Source organism: Mixophyes fleayi, chromosome 11 (genome assembly GCF_038048845.1).
Source record: "Mixophyes fleayi isolate aMixFle1 chromosome 11, aMixFle1.hap1, whole genome shotgun sequence".
Lineage (NCBI taxonomy): Eukaryota > Metazoa > Chordata > Amphibia > Anura > Limnodynastidae > Mixophyes > Mixophyes fleayi.
This window is the reverse complement of record NC_134412.1, coordinates 96,067,118-96,091,469: the sequence shown is the minus strand read 5'-3', so window position 1 is coordinate 96,091,469 and position 24,352 is coordinate 96,067,118. Positions and strand designations below refer to the sequence as shown.

At 39.8% G+C, this 24,352-nt stretch overlaps 1 protein-coding gene and 1 long non-coding RNA gene across 5 annotated transcripts in view; one reads left to right on the top strand and one right to left on the bottom strand.

Annotated features, from left to right (window-relative positions):
• KIRREL3 (kirre like nephrin family adhesion molecule 3) overlaps positions 1-24,352 on the top strand; it is a 541,498-nt gene that overhangs the window by 84,808 nt on the left and 432,338 nt on the right. The window lies entirely within an intron of this gene.
• The window catches only part of LOC142107219 (uncharacterized), a 339,875-nt gene that overhangs the window by 153,430 nt on the left and 162,093 nt on the right, over positions 1-24,352 (bottom strand). The window contains exon 8 of one of the 3 annotated variants that reach the window (XR_012679904.1): positions 17,937-18,041. The exons of 1 other annotated variant lie outside the window; for it this stretch is intronic. This is a non-coding gene — a long non-coding RNA (uncharacterized LOC142107219). Of the gene's footprint in view, positions 1-17,936; positions 18,042-24,352 lie in introns of those variants that run through there. One more of the 3 variants, XR_012679907.1, reaches the window with a different exon arrangement.

Sequence of the window (24,352 nt, the reverse complement as noted above, 5' to 3'; positions counted from 1 at the left end):
AGCTAAATGTCAAAGCTTTTCCTCATCAATACCATCTGCATCTGTGTGTAACCTGAGAGAGCATGGGTTAAATAAATAATCTGTTCACTTTATAATGATACTTGTTTAACATTGGAACTTATCTGCAACATGCTGTAAGATACATTGGCTATAAGTGACATCAAGATTCTTTTCTCTAACCTTGTTTTTAGTAAAAAAATAACAGACATTTTCCTGCACGATGATGGTAAAGAGCCTTGTGTACAGCAGTCACAGGCGCCCAGTATTTAGCTTCTGCTCACCATGCGCCTTGTGTACAGCAGTCACAGGCGCCCAGTATTTAGCTTCTGCTCACCATGCGCCTTGTGTACAGCAGTCACAGGCGCCCAGTATTTAGCTTCTGCTCACCATGCGCCTTGTGTACAGCAGTCACAGGCGCCCAGTATTAAGCTTCTGCTCACCATGCGCCTTGTGTACAGCAGTCACAGGCACCCAGTATTTAGCTTCTGCTCACCATGCGCCTTGTGTACAGCAGTCCCAGGCACCCAGTATTTAGCTTCTGCTCACCATGCGCCTTGTGTACAGCAGTCCCAGGCACCCAGTATTTAGCTCCTGCTCACCATGCACCTTGTGTACAGCAGTCACAGGCGCCCAGTATTTAGTTCCTGCTCACCATGCGCCTTGTATACAGCAGTCACAGGCGCCCAGTATTTAGCTCCTGCTCACCATGCACCTTGTGTACAGCAGTCACAGGCGACCAGTATTTAGCTCCTGCTCACCATGCGCCTTGTGTACAGCAGTCACAGGTGCCCGGTATTTAGCTCCTGCTCACCATGCGCCTTGTGTACAGCAGTCCCAGGCGCCCGGTATTTAGCTCCTGCTCACCATGCGCCTTGTGTACAGCAGTCACAGGCGCCCAGTATTTAGCTCCTGCTCACCATGCGCCTTGTGTACAGCAGTCACAGGCGCCCAGTATTTAGTTCCTGCTCACCATGCGCCTTGTGTACAGCAGTCACAGGCGCCCAGTATTTAGTTCCTGCTCATCATGCGCCTTGTGTGCAGCAGTCACAGGCGCCCAGTATTTAGCTCCTGCTCACCATGCGCCTTGTGTACAGCAGTCACAGGCGCCCAGTATTTAGTTCCTGCTCACCATGCGCCTTGTGTACAGCAGTCACAGGCACCCAGTATTTAGCTCCTGCTCACCATGCGCCTTGTGTACAGCAGTCACAGGCGCCCAGTATTTAGTTCCTGCTCACCATGCGCCTTGTGTACAGCAGTCACAGGCGCCCAGTATTTAGTTCCTGCTCATCATGCGCCTTGTGTGAAGCAGTCACAGGCGCCCAGTATTTAGCTCCCGCTCACCATGCGCCTTGTGTACAGCAGTCACAGGCGCCCAGTATTTAGTTCCTGCTCACCATGCGCCTTGTATACAGCAGTCACAGGCGCCCAGTATTTAGCTCCTGCTCACCATGCACCTTGTGTACAGCAGTCACAGGTGCCCAGTATTTAGTTCCTGCTCACCATGCGCCTTGTATACAGCAGTCACAGGCGCCCAGTATTTAGCTCCTGCTCACCATGCACCTTGTGTACAGCAGTCCCAGGCGCCCGGTATTTAGCTCCTGCTCACCATGCGCCTTGTGTACAGCAGTCACAGGCACCCAGTATTTAGCTCCTGCTCACCATGCGCCTTGTGTACAGCAGTCACAGGCGCCCAGTATTTAGCTCCTGCTCACCATGCGCCTTGTGTACAGCAGTCACAGGCGCCCAGTATTTAGCTCCTGCTCACCATGCGCATTGTGTACAGCAGTCACAGGCGCCCAGTATTTAGCTCCTGCTCACCATGCGCCTTGTGTACAGCAGTCACAGGCGCCCAGTATTTAGCTCCTGCTCACCATGCGCCTTGTGTACAGCAGTCACAGGCGCCCAGTATTTAGTTCCTGCTCACCATGCGCCTTGTGTACAGCAGTCACAGGCGCCCAGTATTTAGCTCCTGCTCACCATGCGCCTTGTATACAGCAGTCACAGGCGCCCAGTATTTAGCTCCTGCTCACCATGCGCCTTGTGTACAGCAGTCACAGGCGCCCAGTATTTAGCTCCTGCTCACCATGCGCCTTGTGTACAGCAGTCACAGGCGCCCAGTATTTAGCTCCTGCTCACCATGCGCCTTGTGTACAGCAGTCACAGGCGCCCAGTATTTAGCTCCTGCTCACCATGCACCTTGTGTACAGCAGTCACAGGCGCCCAGTATTTAGCTCCTGCTCACCATGCGCCTTGTGTACAGCAGTCACAGGCGCCCAGTATTTAGCTCCTGCTCACCATGCGCCTTGTTTATTAATCCCGACTGATGACATTGTAACCCCGACAATATCTGCATTTACATCTTCTTTATAGTCCTTCCTGAATAGTCTGTCCTAAAAATAACCTGGTGGAAAATGACTGTTTTTATTGATAATTTCATCCTCATCATCCTCTATTTATATAGCGCCACTGATTCCGCAGCGCTGTACAGAGAACTCATTCACATCAGTCCCTGCCCCATTGGAGCTTACAGTCTAATTTCCTAACATACATATATACAGAGAGAGGATCCTTTTAATAGCAGCAATTAACCTATTAGTATGTTTTATGGAGTGTGGGAGGAAACCGGAGCATGCGGAGGAAATACACGTAAACACGGGGAGAACATACAAACTCCTCACAGATAAGGCCATGGTCGGGAATCAAACTCATGAACCCAGTGCTGTGATGCAGAAGTGCTAACCACTGTGGCACCGTGCTGCCCAATATCACAAAAGCGGGCCCTGTTCCACTGGGGTATTAGTGGAGCAGTATGAGACTCTCAGTAATGTCAAATATACAGACACATAAGGTCCTTGATTTTTAAATATAGTTCACTGCACACTTACAAAAAGGAAGAAGAAAGAAGGTTTATAACCAGGGTATATTTGCCATTTAACAGTGCACAATATTGAGTATTACTTGAGGATACTTTTATTTCGACTAAGTTACTTTTTCAAGACATTAGCTTGTTAGTTCAAATAAAAAAGTATCAGCAAATGTTACAGTACTGAACACTGTACATCATCCATCATCATTTATTTATATAGCGCTAATTCCGCAGCACTGTACAGAGAACTCACTCACATCAGTCCCTGCCTCATTGGAGCTTACAGTCTAAATTCCCTAACACATATACACACACACACACACACACACACACAGACATAAACACACAGACAGAGAGGGAGAGACTAGGGTCAATTTTGATGGCAGCCAATTAACCTACCAGTATGTTTTTGGAGTGTGGGAGGAAACCGGAGCACCCAGAGGAAACCCACACAAACACAGGGAGAACAAACAAACTCCACACAGATAAGACCATGGTCGGAAATCGAACTCATGACTGAAGTGTTGCGAGGCAGTAGTGCTAACCACTAGGACACTGTGCTGCTCTGTCATCACCAGTGAACTTCTTACCATGGAAACACGCCCAGTTTACTTTTTGATATAGACATATACAGTGTACACATATAGATTAATCATTCCTCTATGTGAAGCTCTACAAGCAACAAGCCAAACATTATATTTACTTCATATCATGCACAGTAATAACTGTACACAATCAGCGCAGTATTATGGTTTTTGCACATTAATTACACAAACGGCCGATCAATCGCCACAGTGTTCCCACCAGGGTAATTGCTGTTCTACATTACATCGTAGCTTATATCTTATTCTCTCCAATCACAACTCAGCTCTCAGTGTCACACCATAACGTGTTGTTTCTCACTAATCCGAAATCCTAGAACATTAAGTTCACTACACCAGTAACCCTTACTTCCCACACTGACAGTACCTGTTTATTTATAAATATAGACTTTATAATAATAATATCTAAGTTACCTACTCATGATTAAATAGTATTACACATTTTATTTCTGGCCCATAACACCATAGGATAATGTATTGCCACTGATGATATCAAAATGATATCCATTTGCTTAGCTGCAATTATTTAAATGTCTATACAGTTAATAAAACTTGTATTATAAGATTTTCTGTTCATCAAGTTTTTATCAGTCCTTTTACCATTTTATTGCTCCATAATCCTCTGAATTCCAGTGCTTACATATTAATTCAAATCAAATATTACGCATCTGGCAACAAGCTCAGCACTGCATAAAAGCAGTGTGGAAGAATATATTTCAGCATGTTATTAGTTCTACCGTAAAGTCATGTGTATCTGTTATTATTGTGTATAGCAATCTGCACGGAAATAATAATCACTGTGTGATGGGGTGTAATCCTTAACACTTTAATTATTACCCCAGTGTATGGAAAACGGCTCAAAACTGTTTTCTTGCTCTGTATACTGGATGTAATAACTAATATTTGTTATTGGAGTCTGTAATGGATTGCACAGTACCACTTCTCTTGCGCATTGTGCTTTATTTTATGTAATTGTCAATATCTATTCTAGTGTCATGGAAATTGAATGAGACGCTGACATTATGTTTCAGTCGGTTGTTTTCCTGTGATAGATTTAACACATTTCATACATATAACTTTGTAACAGAGGTAAATGTATTATTACTGTGTTACCAGTCCCTCACTATCTCTCTATGAAATTAATGTTTACCTAACACTTGTTGTCAGGTAGTGTTGGGTTTATTTACCTGTATATCAGTTTGTCAGAAGACCATGAATGTAAATGTTCTATATTTCCAGAGATGTACACGGCCAGGATTTCAGTTCAATGCACTAACACTTACAGACATTTGCAGCAAATTTCCTACTATTTACACTAAAATTGTGGACTTTCTTCCCCACAGTGTTTAAGCAAATTTCCACATTGTCTCTGTATAAGAGAATTATCTGTTGCAGCATCTGATAGCTTTCACATTGTGGGTTCCCACCATCCTCTGTGTTGTGAGATTGTTGCCAGGCTGGTTTAACACAGAATTGGGCTTCCATTGTGTCTGGTTCTTACATGTTTGGCTGCCAGCGCACACCTTGCCAATAGTGAGTGGGGTTAAGCCCTTACTTAAAAAGAGAAGAGCAAAACATGCTGCAGAAGCAGATGTGATGAAGTGTTAGTACGCAGGAGTTACGGCTGGCAGATTGCAATGCTAAACCTCATTAGCATTACTGTCACTTAAAGCTTGGCCAGGCAAACAAAGGAAATATTCGTGCAGAGACTCAGAAGGCCACTGAATAAATAGCAGCAGGAATCCCAGGTATTAAACCTCTCTCATTTGCTTGGGAACTTCAAGCACAAAAAAGGTCTGGTTACATAAAACAAAAATAGTTCTATGAAATGTACTACATTGGAAAGAAAAAAAAAAAAAGTTGCCTTTCACATCAGTAACAATTGTAGGATTGTTTTGGAACCTGACTTTCCTCTTGCAGTTTTGGCAATAAAAACATAGAAACACAGAATTTGATGGCAGATAAGAATCGCTTGGCCCATCTAGTATGCCCATTTTTTTGTATTAACCTATGGTAACCTCAAACCCTGTTTGGTCCTGTAATCGTTGTAAGGATATCCTTATATCTATCCCAAGCATGTTTACATTGCTCTACCACCTCTGATGGAGGCTATTCCACTTACCCACTACCCTTTCTGTGAAGTAGTTTTTCCTCACATTTCCTCTGAACCTACTTCCCCCCAGTGTCAGTACATGTCCTCGTGTTCTAATCCTTCTCTTCCCCCCAGTGTCAGTACATGTCCTCGTGTTCTAATCCTTCTCTTCCCCCCAGTGTCAGTACATGTCCTCGTGTTCTAATACTTCTCTTCCTTTGTAGAATGTTTCCCTCCTGTACCTTGTTATAACCATTGATTTATTTGAGTTTCTATCATGTCCCACAATGATAAAATAACAATTTACCAAGGTGTACATGGCGTCCATATTGTACATTTAGACATTGTCGCTCTAAAGTACTGGAGATTTAGGATGTAGAGTGACTTGCCAGTAAGTCCACACCTATCACCTAGCATTTCAGCCAGCAAAGCCTCAAAACCAAATACAAAATAGGATGAATAGTTTCTTAAGGGCTCATTCAAATCATTGCATTCAATTTATATAATATATCACGGGGTCAGCTGAGTGATATGTGCTTTGCCAGGCCAGTCTCCAGGGATCTGTGACGTGGCTCGCTGATTTACGCAGGCACAGTGACACTTAAGGAATGGACTTGGGATGTCAGTCCCACTTGTATTAAGAAAATATATAAAACAATGTTAAAAATATATTTAAAACATGGTTTAAAAGATTTCCTGGATGGAAGAAAAAGCTTTGTTCAAATAAAAGAATTGTTCATTGAATATCTCCTGCTATCGCCATCCTGTACCAGTTCTTGTTACATACAGCAATGTTATGGCTGGCGGGATTACCTGCCGTCACTAGCAGTTATTCTCACTGTGATAACTAAGAGCCCCATGTACTGGTGGACACGCTGGCTGTATTCCTGCTTTCAGTGATATCACCTATCTGGCAGCTACTTTACAGCAATAGCTTCTGATTGTCTCTAAATGATTACATGACAGAGCTGACATCAACCCACAGGGCAGCCAACACCAAAAGCTAATTTGCTATATGCCTAAGGCAAAATATGATAAAGAACAAGACAAACATTGAGGGCACCGTTTTGCAATCCGTTGTCTCAAGAATTGTACTTTGTGCTAATGTTTGTACATTGCAATTAGGCTTTTAATCAGAGTACATTATTAAATGCAAATTACAAATAAAACATGGCTTTTATAGGAGTAAATTCTCCAAGAGTGGTGTGAGCAAAAAGTGGTGGTAAATTAGTAATAAAAGTACTCCGTACTCAGGGCCGGATTAAGGGAATGGAGGCCCCTTGGCTAAGGGAGCCTCCATTCCCCCGTGAGGCCAGCCCCTGTGAACTGCCCGCTACCCCCCCCCCCCCAAGCGCTTACCTCTTTCTCCTGTCACTGTAGTCCTTCTGCGGTGCGCTGTAAGCTCCATACTGAGGAGATCTCATAGTCTTACTGTCACGAGATCTCCTCCGTAAGGAGATTACTGAGCGCCAGGGAAGGACTACAGTGACAGGCTCAGCAGCATTGATCGATTAATAAGGCTGCGGAGCACTTTCAATGGCCCCCTGGATGCCCGAGGAACCCAGTTAGACCTCGGGTTAATCCGGCCCTGTCCGTACTCTGTACAATGCCCAAACACTTACCTCAAGATTACATGCAGTGTTGTTTGCTGCACAATATGGGTTGATCCACTCTTTGTTTATATCCCATATAATGTGTATGTAAAGTATGAGCAGTGGACTAAGAAGAGATGTTGAGAATTATCTCCAGGAGACGTTCAGCTTTGCTTTGTAAAATAGTGACATTGTTACAGAGGAGATTCAGTTAGCTGTGAGGTGTCTACGAAACATCCGCAAGACACCTTGTGGTGGAGCTATGACAGAAATCTCAGCTGAAGGTAAATAAGGGGGATTTCTACCGTAATCGCCGGCGATGAGCGCGGCTCGATGTCCGGCAACTGAATCTCCCCCATAGAGTGACATTGTTAGGGTGAAACAATTACAACAGCAGGGGCAGTTGTTCTCTACAGTAGTCAGTAATATCAGTGTGTATAATACTCCAGTACACAGAGTGAAGTTATCAGGAGGTCTCATGAACATGTGAAAGGGTTAATAAAAGCCGCCCAACTCACAATGTTTTCTAACTGCCTACTCGCGCATTTTTATTATGATTAGTTCATTCCCTCTTATTTCCCTTGCAACCAGAAAAGCACTTACAAGAATTCCTACTGGAAGCTTGCAAAATGGAGAGAAAATTAGCAGCAATGTAACATCCGCTGCCAATCTTCAAAACAGCTGCACTTGAGCCCAGCAAAAAATAATAACGCGCTGAGCAATTAGCGTAATTAGCATTGGCAGGGCCCAAGCGAGCCGCCACACTGGATAACCGGGACCCTTATTAAACACTGAAGAGTTGTAGTAATATTTGTGACACCCACACTACTGCTGAAAATTGGCCATCAGAAGAACTGATTGAGATGATTATGTGAGGGAGGGAGGGAATGTTCACCTTTCCCCCATCATATCCTTGGATGGATACATTTTTATTCCATTAGAGGTGCAATTAGGGCACAGAGTAACAAAACAAAACATGCACGCACATCATTTCTTGATGATGAAACACTTCATAAAAATATTATATCAATGCCCTGTATAATACAATATGTATTTTCTCCTGGTTAAATGAATAATACAAATACTAATGTGTTCCCTTTAAGTACTAAACTCACAAAACACCGAACATTGCAATTTGCTGTGTACTTCCAGAAAATGGAGACTCTAGTACTTTGCAGTATATAGACAGGGGCGCTCTCCTAGAAGTATCATAAGATATATCCTGGAATAGAATTAGGGGTTTATTTATCAAATAGGGAAAAGTCTGAAATCCGGCTAAATCAGGAGGGTTTCTTCCTATTTACGAAGCCCTCCCTCTCGGAGATGGGTGCTGCTATAAGTGGGTCTGCTTGGCACAGCTTCCCCATGTCCTGAACCATAACATTGGGCACATTCTTACCAGCATCATACACTGGTTCCCTAGCGTCACATAGACTCAGAAGAGAAGCTGCTTTACACCCAGGTCTGAACCTTAGGTACATATAAACATACATTCTGTCCTTTCTTGTAGTTGATAAAACATTCTTCTATAAAGGCACCACTGAAGAACTTAGTGCTTCCTGCACTTCGTCTATGACTTTTTAGGTCACCTTACTGTCTAGTGCCAATATCAAAATTCCTGTCCTTGGTGGCAGCATTGAAGCACAGTTTTTGAAATCCAATAGATGTTTTAGATTTGTAAAGGTGACAGAGTTAGGGATGAGCACCTGTAGGAATTCTTTTTGAAGAATGTTATTCACAGGTATAGTACACATGTATCTATATAACTACCGACGGTGCAGAATTATCTCTCTGACAGGTGACGTCTCATATTTGAGGAGGATGTGATAGTCTGGACAGAGTACTCCATTGGTCAGGTGAAGGGACAGAGTCTCTCTATAGGATATATTGTGAATATTTTGTGAATGAAGTCAATATGGAGGTAGTTTAGCACTTGCAAAGTGGTTTTAGTAATATGATCTCTATAGAGCAGAGATGTCGTACCTGCACAATATGTTTATGGATAATTGAAATCAATGGAAGAAAAAATAAATGCTATAATATGAAATATAGTGAGCCCTTCATTATATATTCTCCATATTTGCTATTACTTAAGCTTCTTTATTTCTCTATATTTAATCAACTTCTTCCCATTCTGCTCTAAGCCTGTAAACATCAATTTCAAATAAAGTTTTCGCTCCTATTGCTTCTTCCATCTCAGCAATAGCAGAGGCCCCTCAAAGGAAAAAAATATTTATTATTTAAATAAAGTTTTGTCATCTGTTATTTTTAAAATAAAGTTTCATTTTTTTCTATTTTTTTTAAAGAAAAAATGACTTTATTACTTTTTTTAATTAAATCTGGAAATGGAAGCCCAAATCCGGGCCAGCCAGCAAGCTGCTCTATGCAGTGACTGAAAATCTACATTATCATCCTGGCTTAATAAACAGGTGGTGTAAGAAAGGGTTAAGCATTCTGATTTCAAAACACTTGCTTCCCAACTAACATTACATGCAGAATAACAAGAGTTTTACATCACCGTCACCTAACAAGTGTATTAAATATTAACACAATGCTCAGGCTTCCTTGTTTCAAAAACTCAAGATTCTGTTTAAGTAAACGGATTAATATTGATGAGCACACGGAGACCTCCTAAATGAAGCATTGTTTAACACCTCCTATGTGCCATCCTACAACTTAGTATTAACTCCTTGCTCTCTGACGTGCAATGCGCTGCTGAAAGGAGTCTGTTAATTGTTAATAATTCACTTCTCAGTTCCTAAACCAGGGTGATTTGTAATGAAAATGATGTGTCGCTGGCGATGTATCCAAGTACAACATGGCTGCTTTCCCAGCAGGGAACATCCTTTTAAAGCATCAATCCTGTTTAACTTCTACAAGAAAAATAATAAATCCCATTAGAAATTACCCTTCGTTTTTCTCTTCATTTTGGTGACATTTATCATGGTGAAATGTGGCCCAGCATGAGTCGCCTCCCTGTAAAGGAATATTTGTAAGGGAGTTTCAAGTTTGGACTCACCACATTAGCTAAATCTGCTGTAGAGGATGGGTTATTATAGGATGAAGCAGAAGGTTTAGAAAGGGACAGACGTTACTATACTCCCACTGGATGGACACTATTGTCACTTGTCAGGGTGCTGGACATGGAGAAGTTCAGAATTATGAATGAGGGTTTATTACAATGTGTTGGGACTATTCACCTTATGACAACTTTAATTTATTCTACATGCCCTTATGCAACTTTGACGATATATGGCTTTTTCTTTATGGTTTGCAACAAGGGCTTCATGAGGGAATTTTGGATAAAGCAGAAAGTCAGCTAAATTATTTACAAATGGTGGTAAATTAACTCTATATACTATAAATATACCATAGCTTTTACATCAACCTTAAAACAAAAAGTGGTGGTATTTTATAGTCTAGGTTCCCTCTTTTATCAGGTCTGTTTGCCTTCACTTTTCCCCCTCCAACTGTTCAAGGGTAACCAAAAAAAATACCTTTTCTTGTCTAATAAATGTTCCGCACTCAAAAACAGACGGGTAAAGCTTTGAAAGATAAAGATAAAGTCGCAGGAGGGCATGTACAGTCCGATCTATTAAGTTCTTTACAGTAGAAGTAAACTAAAGTGGACAACTCATTAATGAGATGGACCTCTCACAACAAAATAAAATTTGGTGATTCCTAATTTAAAAATTGCTCATACATAATGTGCTTCATTTATTACAGAAACAATTGGGGGCCTTTATGAAAATCGGTGCATAGTAAAAGGTGTTGGAGCACATCGAAGCCTATTAGACATTTGCTTTTATTTTGTAAACATTACTAGAAAAATTACAGTTCATCAACACCATTTATTTATATAGCTTCACCAATTCTGCAGCACTGTACAGAGAATATTTGTCATTGGAGCTTACAGTCTAAATTCCCTAACACACACATACATACTGAGGTTCATTTTATCCCCAATTAAGCAACAAGTATATTTTGGAGTGTGGGAGGAAACAGGAGCACCTAGAGCAAACCTATGCAATCACAGGAAGAGCATACAAACTCAACAACAGAAAAGGCCCTGATTTGGAATTGAACTCGTGAACTAAAACACTATATCACGCTCACCATTAAACACACAGTCCTGCCACCACTAAAATTTTGTTTTAGGATGTCTTCAGTTACGCCCTGACTTATTAAAAAATACAATCATAACCTTAGAGTTACTCCAAACAAACCAAAACCCTTCATAAAGGTAGTGTTATAAAATACCACACCTGACATATGAATTCTTTAAGAAGACAAAGAGAGAATGCTATCAAATAAAAATAAGACATAGAAACAGAAGAATTAAGCCCAAGTATTTTTTTGGTGTAATTTACCACCTTGGGAGAGGTACAAGGTATGGACAAATCATCGGTAGAAGACTGACCCCAAGAACTGACATTTTCTAAAATCATTTAACTACTTTTAAAACTTTCCTAATTGACAACCCACTGGTATACTAATATACCTTACAATATTTCCCTTATGTCCAAGAACAGTTCTAATAATGGATTACGCAGAAATATTATAACACTCTGCTGGAACATAGCAGAGACATAGCATTAGTTACGCTAAACATGCAATGAATTTTCACACATATACATATGAAACATGGTTATGTTACATTGATTTCTAGGGGAGATACATTAACCCTATATGTTCCTTATTAGGCCAGTAAATGCCCATCGCACATGGATTCTCAAACATAGGCTATGGAAAGTGTTGCTTTAAAACAATATGTTTTCCATAAGGATTATACATTGAACTTGGAGTGACCCACATAAGGATTTTCTAGTCAAAAGATTTTAGCCAAGCTTTTAGGATCGGTGGGCAATAAAAAGGTTTGATTGTGCTTCTGTGAAAACTGTGCTTAAATGCTGCTACCAATCTCAAAGCAAGATGACAAGAAACTGAAGTATGCCTATCTCAATGCAAGGGCTGCAAATGAAATATTGTAATATTTGCATGCAGGGTACAAACTGACTGCTTTTGCAGTAGCACAATAATAATTTGAAATGAAGCCAAGATGTGCCCCCCTCCCCAACTCGAAGTCTGTCAGAACATTTTTAATTTGACCCTGTGCTGTGCAACATGGTATTGCCAAGGTGCAAAATTGCACCTTCTAGCAGGATTTACTCTTAACTTCTCAGCCTGATGAATCTCAGGATCTAGGGTGTTAATAAAAATGATGTTGCAGCGTACATCTTCATATAGTGCAGATAAAGGATGCAAACTGTTTGTATGTTACAAGACAGGGGCAGGCTGGGCTGGAGGGAAGGGGGGCATCTGCCCACTATGGTACTGGCCAAACAGGGGCTGGGTCTCTGGACCACCTGCATTTTTTTCCTTTAAAATGTTCTTAAGAGGCTGCTGACTTGAGTCTTGCCCCCCAGGCTAAAATTTGCCAGCCCTCCCCTGCTCCAGGAGCCTTGGATAGTAAACCCTAAAATAAAGTCAGTTCAGAGACTCCACCAACTCTCTCTAAGACTTATTGAGCTGTTTGCAGTATGCCATATGCTTTCATTTCCTTTTTAACAACTGTAATATTGTTATTAAACACAAAACAGAAGGGAAATGTATTCAAATCACTTAATGTGCACATTTGTGGTACTATTTGTTTATGTTGGAATAACAATGTGCTTAGTCTAGCGCAGATTCTACTCTGACACAGATAGGTACCGTGCAATGCTGAGACTTGTAGTTCCACAACAGCTGAAGCTCCTTCTTTAATTCAGTTTAATATAATGAAAGTTTTGCCGTTCGCCTTGGCTGAGCTTGGGGGCATATTGCCAAATCTTACTCCGTACACCAGGTCATCTTCTCGTGTTCCGTGCAATAACTGGGATAAGCTGTTTGGAGAAAACTAATTAAAATGAATCTTTGTTTGTAACATGCAAGACTGAGAAGTCATTATCAGATGGTAAGGCGATATTTCGATAAAGAGATTTTGTTTCGGGCCGGAGAAAGCAATAATGATAAAGCTTTGTTTTTCCTTCTAACAGGCTTTTTAGCATTTGAAGCATCGGCAAAGTATATCGCTGATGTTATCTCGCTGCGTTCAGCCTCTTTCATGGTGTAGTGGATAGTGAAGATACATCATGATCTATTCACATTTTTCTTACGCTTTTTTACCATGTGGCCAGATACAGGCTTTAATTTTCTGCTTTAAAGTTCATTGTTTTATCCATTAGACATGTAGAGGCAGCTGCATGTAGAAGTCCTGGGCTGCTCATTAATCATTCCATCAGTAATTTTCAAGAAAAACAAGCATGCAGTGATTTATTTGCTTCAAAGAATATATTTTTCGCATGTCACACAGATCTATATTTGGATAATAGGGCACTTTAAAAAAAAAATCGGTTGATAGCTATTATTTTAATTGTTATCAGAGGAATGCACCTAATTTACCATCTACAGAATACAGCAGAGACACAGAGATTAAACTAAGGAATCATATGAGGATTGCATGAAAATGTCACAACACCTAATATATGTAACATTTGTGACATCATCTTATTAGTGGTCTGTTGTCTATTAATGAGATATATATATATATATATATATATATATACATATATATATATATATATATATATATATATATATAAAACATCTTTAAATGATGACGGGTTGTCTGCTATGCTGGTAATTGGTTCCCTGCCGGTGATTGGTTTACATGAAACAGCATATTGTCAAGTGTAATGGGCTCTATAAAGTGGCGTAACTAGACATTTGTGGGCCCCTTAACAAAATGTACATAAAACACAATTTCTCACCTCCTCCGACTTACTGAAGCTCCATTCAATGATCAGTCATTAGCTGCTGTTATAATAACCAATAGGAACCAGCCTACACTGTAAACCAATCACAGGCTTTCTGATTACTATGACAGCAGCCACGGCCAGATCACCACAGGGAGCTTCAGTAAGCAGAAGGGGCAAGAAATGGTCTGTAGCCCCAATGCTTAACTAGTCTTAGTCATAGTAGCTAACTAGTCATATCATTGCATGCATGATGTACACATACTATACTTATTCCTTTGTCAGAGACAATAGCAAGGAAGATTCCCTGTATATTAATGTCCCTTAAGGGATGAACGTGATATGGTGTTTTTGACACGGGCCGCTGCTGAAGCCAGGGGTGTCTGATGCCCTTCTGTAATGGTTCTGTTTTATGTCTTCCTAAATCCAGAGGGTATATTTACTAAACTGCGGGTTTGTAAAAGTGGAGATGTTGCCTATAGCAACCAATCAATAAAATTCTAGCTGTCATTTTGTAAATAAATGATAACTAGAATCTGATTGGTTGCTATAGGCAACATCTCCACTTTCTCAAACCTGCAGTTCAGTAAATATGCCCCTTAGTGTTGAATTTGCTGCTACTTCAGGCCCATAATGAAATAACAATACTTTGAAATAACAATGCATTTATTGGGGTTGAACCTTCACATAATATATTAAATCCACCCAGGGACTATTGGTACCAAAGTTTGGAAACAGTCCAAAGATTTAAAACAGTTGCTCAAAGCAAGTCATCTGTAGTGCAAATGCATTTAATCACAGTAACATGACAGCTAAAGAGACCATGCTTGTCATCAAAGGTCATCTGAAAAGCGCTGTAATCAAACATCATTGCAGGTGGGAGCATAGAAACGCCACTTAGTGCTGCGTTTCAGTTGTCCGCACTTAACAGCGCTGCAGAGACCAGCTTGTAGACACAAGCTATTCACAAACACTGCATTTATACATATTTACATTCCATCATTATTACCAGCTTCGAACTACTGTCATTACAGCACGGGTCAGCGATTAGTTATAAGGTCACTGTACTGACAGGAAACACAACACTCTAATGGCTTTTTTGTGGAAACAAAGAAACCAAACACATCAAGAGTGGGAAAATCTCAGCCAGAAATCCAACACCTCTGGTGTCTCTGTTCCCGAAATCTAAATCTATCATTATGCTCCGAAAGATTGTTATCCGTTAAATTAAATCAGTGCGATACCCACAACTGACAAATGTGAACTGTACTTTTCCACTATGTATGTATGTTAAAACATAGCCGTGATGCTCCTCATCATAATACATGTGATCGTACACATTTATATAGACACTCCAATACCTTTACACAGATTTATAGTATAACTGGACCATTACTACTTCCTGGCTTCCAATTTCATATACGTCCCATTATTGTAATTTGCGGGAGGTTTTTTTTGGCTATTACCTGAATTAGTACATAATACACATAACAAACTTAGACCAATTAACTATCAACCCAAGTAGAAATGGGCCACATTATTATCTGTGTATTATTGTGTTAATGATTATGGTCATATTAACAACAATACTAATAAGATTTTGATACAATTGTAACATTATTAATGGGATATTATAAGCTACTGCACATTATATATGGGGTAAGTCACTGAGAATTGACGTCAACAGAATTAGCAATGACACCAGAACTCAACATTTATAAACATACTGATTACCGGAGTTTATTTATCTATTAACCCCATATGTGTATGGCTATAATTGCTGACTTTTGATGGCCACAAAATGGGTGACTTATCATTTGTAAAGATTACAATTATGTGTTTATTATGATGTATCTAGTAATCTGGTGATATAAATATAATATTTAGTTGCTATTAATTAGTAGCAGATTTCACAAAATGAGCAACAGGGTTAATTTGGATTCAATTCTCAACTAGCCACAAATCACTTGAACATTAGTTCCATGATTTAATGGAGCCAGCAAATAGTGAAGATAGGGAGAAATTATGTTAAAGCACTGCTTTAGATTGTCAGCTCTTCTGTATAGCTATTAAGAGCAAATACAGGGATGGATTAAGACCCCATGAGGCCGTAGACACTATACTGGTTTGGACCCGCTTCACCCTCCATATGCACAAACAAAACAAAAACATAAGCCATGGTTAGGGTAATACGGGCCCTGCGAAGCCCACTGGGCCCTGACGGGAGCCTTGGTCGCCTAATGTATGGCAGATACAACATGAACAGAAATAGGGTACATGGTACTTCTCACAGGATCTTACAGTAAAAAGCTGATTATATTAACAATACATAGCAGGCAATGTTAATTTATTTAATTCCTGAAACAGATACAGAGACGCATTAGTCAAGCTTATGTTAAATTGGAATCCTGAATGTAATATTTATGTGCTCCTTGCTAAGCTCAGTTTATTCCTCTCTAATGAGGTTTAGTGATTAGGTACCAGGTACAGACTGTTTCAAGATGAATGATAGAAATATTAGATTTCACATGTATCATTATCACAAATCTTTAACTTTGTATAGAGCAGAGCTACAATATATAACTACATTGTAATGATATTGTGTAACTAGTCTATCAGGTTTATTTCACCAAAGCATGGAGTATAAGATGGAATAAAAATGGAATAAATGGCTTTAATTTAACTATATAAGTAAAAAACAACAACTTGTGAGGTGTTAGACATTAGCACAGTGATGAAGCACCAGAGTCATTAGCCTGAAACAGATACAAACAATGAGGGTGCTAGACATTGCAGGGTTTATCCCCACTGCATAGAGCTTGCAGTGAAAGGTGCTGATTTGCTGATCTCTACTTACAGCTCCTTGCTGCAGGCTTTTAAAGTAGCCACACATCATCATCATCATCATTTATTTATATAGCGCCACTAATTCCGCAGCGCTGTACAGAGAACTCATTCACATCAGTCCCTGCCCCATTGGAGCTTACAGTCTAAATTCCCTAATATAGACACACACATATACGTTAATTTAGACTGACTGTGAGCACACACACACCAATTGCAATCTGACGGACCACGCTAACATTCCTTTCATATGCAGATCCCAGGCATGTGCAGTAGAAGTAGCGACTGTTCCTGGAAGGGTTACATGCAACAATTCTTTTGTTTACAATAAGCAATCTTTTGGGCTGTAAAACCAACTTTATAAAAATATAATAGTTTAATTTGATCTTAATTTCCCATACATGCCCATGTGCTACAATATTCAGGCAGTTAGATAACAGACAGTCGTTCCAAACCTGTATGAATGTAGATCCGTTAGCACCTTTGATCCAGTACTGGTTGGAAGAAAGTGGATGTTACTTTCCTTACTTCATTTTTTTTTTTTTACTATAGACTTTTTCAATTATATATGTTTATTGTAACCTTGGTGAAAAGTAAGGTTTAACATGACAATAATACCCTCCTACACCCACCCATTCATTATATAAACAAGGACTGTGCATCCTCCATAAGGTTTGAATGTTGAGCCACACTCATGTCTAGTAGATGGACTGCAGGGTCCATACAAAGTACAGAGGTCTGGCCTCGACTTGGCTAATGCTTTAGAAATGGAATACCCATTAGGATGTTTAATAGCTGCTCATAAAACTGATAAATAGCTAAGTAATTTTAATGGAGACTGTTCTGTTTTCCTTTCCTTTTCATGCACTGGGAATTGCAACTTCACAGGTATTGATCCCAGCAGGTATTAGAGTATATTTGTATTGTCTGAAAGAGAGTGTGTAGAAGTCAGGAGGTTGTGTGATCTCAGAGCTAGTGAGATTAACAATGACCTATAGTGTTCTGTAGACTATAAACAGTATATATGGATATACATAGGAACAGAAGCTCGCCCATTTTTTTTATTCTTATACATCAACTAATAATAAGATAATTCACAAACCATTATTTTAATTTGTCCATTATTGTTAATATACCTACTAATCGTAGGCAAATGCCGATAGTGTATGGAAGGAATACGAGAAGATTCCAAACGGGCCTTTCCCATCGCTCCTCCACTCCCTGATATCAGAGCTCTGCCATCTTTCATACCTTTTAAAAACAGTTCAATACATTTTAGAAACCTGCGCTCATCAGCGTTGCAGAGACGCTGAAATATGGAAATTCTTTTTCTTTCCACCATAAAAATGTATAACAAAGATTTGCAAATTATCTTCTCATCATCTAGAAAAATTTTATGTAAAAATGAGGCTGCTTTTCCTTCTAATATAAATGTACGTATTATGGAAAGTGCTGCAGCCAAACAGACAGAAATGTATTATGTAATTATTTAGTGTTGGTTTATGTATAAAATTGCTCAAATGAATCAACATAAGCATACAGGCTTCCGAGATGGCAAAAAAGAATCACTGATGGAAAGAAATAAATTCCAAATTATGTATCTAGATTAATTCAGAACCAGTAATGGAGTCGTTTTGTGAGATATTCCTATGAATACTGTGTGTACCGTAATGAGTTCACTGTGTGATTGGCACCAAAAAGGGGCATGGTCTTGCCCACAACTGGCGTGATGTAGGAGGACCAGGCTATGTATATTTGTCCCGTATAATAGACTACATTCCAAATGGTAAAAATAACTCTGTTGTCTAGCATACAGCTGGGTGAGGGCCAGTCATGCAGAATTTGCAGCTTCTAGTATAATTGGTTGGCATTTAAAAGAGCATTACACATATTTAGACACAGAAGATGAATGATAGTCTTTATACATCAAGATAATGTATTACCAGTAGCAATAATAATTGTGTTAAGAACAGTTCAAGCTGACTTCATCGCTAAGGGTCAGCAGCAAATTTCATGCTAAAACTAACTTTTCACTAACTCTGTCTAGAGAGATGTCACTTTCAGACTAGTAAAAGCATGTCAGCACAAATCCAGAAATGTGATTCTTATTTATCAGCACAGCTGTGCTCCCGCCACGCTCATAAGATGATTGAAATGTTTTCGAAACAAAACTCTTTTTGCAAATGACTTGATGTTTTCATGAATAATGTTATTAGTGCAAGTATGGGTTAAATAAACATGAATGAAAATTAAGATTCAATAACAATTTTGACACACTGTAATACACAATCAGGATGCTGCAACAAATATTATAGTGTTTATGTTGCAGATAAGTAATGACTGATACTTATCTTAAGCATATTTCTTTATTTGCCATTGTCATGACCAGTCACAAGAACAGCGGGCTGTAATGCCATGATAACTCAAATTAGAAACAAGCTATCTGGGCAGTGATGGAACTATCTTACCTCCCCGAGCATGAGGGGGGACCTCGGGAGAGCGGACAGGCATTGCTGGTCCCTTCCCCGAATTTCACTCTGACTCTGTATTTTGGGTTTAGATTCCACTGCAGAACACTTTGAAAAAAAATGATGTAACACATGTGGGTGGGGCCTGTTCATTGTGTCCATACTGAGAGATGGACACGCCAGAACACAAATGAGAAAGATCTATGCCCAATGTAAGACAGCAGCCAAATACTGGATATATTCTTTGTTTCAGCCGGGGATCATCCATATAGTATGAAATAATCTGTTTTCCTGGGTGAATAGGACAATCGGGATTGTGACTGGCCTTCTGGACACATATGTGAAAGGTTGAAGTGATACTCCATTGTAAGAGGCCGCTGTATCGAGCATCACTCTCTCTGGCTGGTGGATGTGAGAATGTGTCTGCAGCATTAGGGGGTTACTTATATTACTATAGGTAGTTATGTAAACTGAGGAGGTAAACTTTTTCTAATCTTCTTTCATCCCCTATCTCTATCAATAGGTGGAGGAAATTTCATATTGAAATAAAGCAATCATTTGCTTTAAGATGAGATTTGTAAACTTCTAGAAAATCTGTGAATCTTTAAGTATGCAGAACTTCACTACAAGGGAATACACCAAGCGGCAGATTCAATCCAGCGCGAGTTGCCGCTGGATATCACCTCAATGGCCGATGTGCACATTGCCGCCTATAACGTTAAGGAATCTTTGCTCATTTCTCTGTGCACCTCTATGGGACCTGAGGAAAAAGGAGGGGAGATTTCGGCCTGCACTTTGCATCGATGTGGCTCTGTGGACTGTTCGCGCTGAATTGAATCTTTCCATAAGAGAGCTGGCGGGTGGGTGCGAGGGTATAAATGTCTTTTCTGGTACATGGTACTGAATATACACAACTGTATATCATGCTGGGTGTCTACAATCTGTATCATCCTCACATTTCACCTCTGCAAAAATTAGCAACAATAGAATTTATCAAATCTTTCACAATACTCTGCACCATTATTGGCCTGTCTCTGTGATACAAGTTATGTCACTTCATAAACTGATATTATACCAACAACAGAAGCTTTTAATGCTGAGTATACCAGGAAGGAATATACAGGGATTAGCAATTAGTTTCTTATTTACATTTCAATACAATAGACTGGAAGGTTATGTTCTAACCGGGAACAGCAAAGTTCTGCTCTTACGGGATAGCTAATTCAAGGCATGTAGACAACCCGTCAATGTTAACGTACAACTGCTATGTTACTACATAAATTATTAAGCCATTAGACGTGTGCTGCATTTGTGAAGTTTTCACTTAGTAACCTTAAATTAAAGTATGTTACAGGCAGGGATCAGGAGTGATGGAACCTCGTTCACACAGACAGACAGGTATGTAGATAAGATAGAACAGAAGTTACAGCCGCAGTTGCTGGCTACAGAGTCAGTGTGTCTCATAAAAATGTAATTAACTACTGCAAACTTGTGAGGGCCCAGCTAACTCTAATTGAGTGATCAGCGCAGTCTGCACGGACGGAGTCTTGCATACTAATTACTATATTATCCAACACCTGCTTCCCAGCATAGAGCAGGCATTACAGACTGGAAAAGGAGGATGCTTGGAGACCACTGGTTCATAGTATAACATCCTGGGACATCAGTTTATCACTGTAATATCTTCTCACAAAGTGTCAGACACTGAAGAAGAGCCTCAATTACAAGTAGCAACAATAGACATGTCTGCAAACTGCAGCACTGATCATTTAGTCTTAGAATTTGTCATAGAACAGCAATAAATATAGATACATCATTCAGCTCTGCAGCCAGAAATGATTATTAACAAGTTTGGACCACAGGAAAAAAGACAACATACAGGATGTAGCTGATAAATTATTTAAAGAGAGATAAGCACAAAAAATGTTATTTGGTTAGTTTTACAAAATTTGGGTAAATTGATTCAACGAACAATATAATTGACAGATAGAGCAACAACTGGTTAATTCTTTTTCTTTAAAAAAAACTTTATGTACTACCAAAATTACACACACACCATAGTGAACATACAAAACAAACAGGTTGATTTTTTATGTTGCTGACTTATAATTGCATAGTACTAATGGAAAATAAATATATAAGGATCATGTTACTGATGTGTAACTAAACCCAAAAAATGTAAAATGACCCAACTACTAAAATTCCATGTAAGAACCATGTTTCCACACATTGGAGAGTGACTGACATAATTGTTACAATATCAGCCTTTGTTGCATGGAAGTTGTCTCTCTGTGTACTGTGAGTGAAACTCTGATAACAGAAATATATATATGTATACGATAAACAAAAAGCTTATAAATTTGCCTATGTCCATGACTAGCAATGTAATACCTTCCAGTGAGAAAGTTCCGATATTCATACAATGTATCAAAGTTCTGTTTTCCACTTCAGTTACACTTTAAAGAGAAATCAACTAATGACAATGAAAATAATATTAAACATTGCAGTTTATGAGCAAACGTACCGCTCCTCCCACCCTTTCTGTGGCAGCAAATGTGTTGAGAAATCCCTCCCTTCCTATTAAAGTAGGGAAGCCAGGAGCACCAGCCAAGATATTTGGTACAGGCTCAGCTTGAAGCCACTGACACAGTGCAATTCCCTCCAAATGAGTTCAGCTAACAGGCTCCGAGAGAGAACATATATTGAACAGGCTATGTTGATGCCAGTTCACCATCCAAAAACCTCAGCGGCAGCCCTTTTCTAAAGACCCCATTACTGCTTTGCTTATGACCAGCTGGAGGCCAGAGATCCAATCCAGAAAAGTGTTAAATATCTGAGCTACAAAATCAGAGTAATCCATAAACGTTTAATAGAGTCATTACAGTTCCAGATAAGGAGGAAGAGAGGTGATGCTGTACACGACAACAAATCCCTCTATAGAATATCAGTTATCCCGACCTGTACAGCGATCTAGTATCCAGGACTTACACTGTACATGGACACATTCTTGTCTAGCGATGTCCTCGGGTTTGTTGTAAGTAGAATACTCTCATTTAATATTAACCAATTAATGTACAATAAGAAGTTCGTCATTAAAATAGCAAACTAGGGGCCTCATTCATTAATGATCTTAACTTGAGAAACTTCTTATTTAAGTCTCCTGGACAAAACCATGTTACAATGCAAGTGGTGCAAATTAGCATTCTGTTTTGCACATAAGTTAAATACTGACTGTTTTTTCATGTAGCACACAAATATTTGATAGCTTATTTGTACACTGAAATTTAAAGTTGATATTTGTGTGCTACATGAAAAAACAGTCAGTATTTAACTTATGTGCAAAACAGAATGCTAATTTGCACCCCTTGCATTGTAACATGGTTTTGTCCAGGAGACTACATTCTACAAAATGACAGCTAGAATCTGATTGGTTTTTATAGGCAACATCTCCACTTTTTCAAACCCACACTTTAGTAAATATACCTCCAGGTCAGAATAAAACAGAGCCTCAGGTAACATACAAACAAGAATAAATATGGCAGACGTTGGTTGTGGTGTTTTGTATATTCTGAAAGAATATCAGCACATGATTTTATGATACAGCATTTTAGCATCCAGCTCATAATATGCTGAAATACCCCAGACTTGACATTCACATCTTTTGTATGTGTTTTACTGCTAAATTTTAATGGGGTATGTGGAAATCTCTTGATTCTGCTGCACACATTACAAGTGTATGCTTTACTTAATTACACATGAACAATGTCTACCTAGTATAAGAACGCGTACACAGAAACTGCGGTTTGTACTGCAAGGTAACCACATGTCCTGTCCTGTAAAAAGACCGTCTCAGAGCCTTAATTTGACAGGAGAACAGTTCCAATATCAGACATGGGCAGCAAGTTTGTCACTGGGCTGTCAGGCCTTTGTAAATGCTGTTGCTAGGTAACCATCAATCGCACGGCCGTGGTGTCTACGGCTTTGCTACCTAAAGCTATTTTCCGCTGCTGATTACCTTTCCCAGCCCACTGAACCCAGCTAAAGCCTCAGACTTCCCTTACATAGCTTTCTTTGGCAGTAACCAGCTACAATCTCTTGGAAAAGTTTCCTTTAAGCCCATACAAAAACTTGAAATGCTCTGTTGAGCTGTTATAGGAGTCATTTAAAAACTCCTCTGGCCTGTACAGATACTGGGAACATGGACAATACGGGCATCACTGCCAGCCTGCCTCAGAATCCAGGTATTCTCCTCATATTATACTCTATCTCCGGGCACAGATGGGAGGGTTTGGCAATGGACAACATTCTCCAACTGAGAAAACAGATCTTGGACCCAGTATACAATCAATGTCAGGTACTGCGTTCTGTGCACTGCCAGCAATCATTTATTTCTTGTTTTATCCACTTATAACTTTATGTGCGATGGTGTTCTATAAGTTACATGAAAACTTGGAATTATAGTTTTAGAAACTTTCTGCCACAGAAAACATGAATAACGACTAAGGTATAAGGCCTGTTCTCATGTACAACTCTGAAAACACTTAAATAAAAACTCAGACTAAAAGCTTCAACTCATAGATCTGAAATGGATAATCGAGTATTGTGCCTTATATCACCTATACAATATCAGTCTTTGCTAACTGGAAGCTTCCAGGGTCGTCTCTCTCTGAGTGGGTAATACCATGATACAATGCCAGGGTTGTCTCTCTCTGAGTGGGTGATACCATGATATGATCCCAGGGTTGTCTCTCTCTGAGTGGGTGATACCATGATACGATCCCAGGGTCGTCTCTCTCTGAGTGGGTGATACCATGAAACAACAGCAGGGTTGTCTCTCTCAGAGTGGGCGATACCATGATATGATCCCAGGGTCGTCTCTCCCAGAGTGGGCGATACCATGATATGATCCCAGGGTCGTCTCTCTCTGAGTGGGGGATACCATGATATGATCCCAGGGTCGTCTCTCTCTGAGTGGGTGATACCATGATATGATCCCAGGGTCGTCTCTCTTTGAGTGGGTGATACCATGATACAATGCCAGGGTCGTCTCTCTCTGAGTGGGTGATACCATGATATGATCTCAGGGTCGTCTCT